Consider the following 1,143-nt stretch of genomic DNA (forward strand, 5'->3'; position numbering starts at 1 on the left):
TAGTGCTGCCTGAAGTCCTGAGTGTATACTGCCAATTCTCTGTTCATTTAGCAAATCCATGTATGGATCAATACATTCTAGCATTGACTTCCTGTCTTTCTGTGTACTTGTCCTTGTACTGATGTATTCTTTCCTTGTGTACCTATCATGTGTCCTGTTTCCTATAGTACTAATACTGTCTAGTCCTGTAAAGCCCTTCACAAAATTGTTTTGTAGCAATTCAAGTAAGAAAATTGTACACTCAAATATGTAGGTTGTATGCTTAAAGAGTGTGTATACAATACAATGTGTGTGCCTCTCACCCTCTCGTCAAAATATGATTTCATTTTTGGTGTAAAACATCTAGTACTGTCCTAAAACCTTTCTAGAGTGTCTGGAGAGGTCTTCTGCATGTTTTTGTACTTTAATCTGATTGTAACTACTCATTCCTAGAGTAGATTGAACTGTATAATTGTTCAATAGATGTCCTTGAGCTTCCTGATGCTCTATTTCTTTCTGTAGCATTAAAGTATCATTCCTGAATGCTTGAATAGTCTGTTCAATCATTACTAATTCACTATTACTCTGATCTTTGCTAGCTGTATGTGTATTGCCTTTGCTTTCCCTTGAAGCAGTGTAATAATCTGTTTGAGCAGATTGAGCAGATTGAGTGGATTGTCTGGGTTCCAAACCTGTTCTCTGGCTTAAAGTCACCCTCTGAACTTCTGTACTTTGTTCCATATAATGTGTATCTGTTCCTAATCTTAATAGTGTCTTACTATCATTATGTTACATAGATTGTAGTGGTTTTACATCCTGTAGATTGTAATTGTCATCCTGTAGCTTGAATACCTTGATTCTTACTATGTATCCTGAGTATATGTGTGCTAGTGCATCCATTTGAGTGCTTACAATGTCTATAATACATCTAATGAAGTATCCTGAGTCTATTCTAATGAATCCTGACTGTCTGAAAGTGTATTTTGCAATGTAATACCTTATGTTCTCCTGAAACTGTGTTCTGTACAATATATCCTTGTAGTCTGAGCTGGTTCTAACGTTTCTGAACAATTCTTTGTCATGAACTGAATAGTTTCATAGTATAACATCCAATTGTGCCTTATAGAACAGTGCTCTATGCGAATTACTTCAATTGTGCTCATT

This window comes from Fomitiporia mediterranea (genome assembly GCF_000271605.1).
Source record: "Fomitiporia mediterranea MF3/22 unplaced genomic scaffold FOMMEscaffold_10, whole genome shotgun sequence".
NCBI classification, from domain to species: domain Eukaryota; kingdom Fungi; phylum Basidiomycota; class Agaricomycetes; order Hymenochaetales; family Hymenochaetaceae; genus Fomitiporia; species Fomitiporia mediterranea.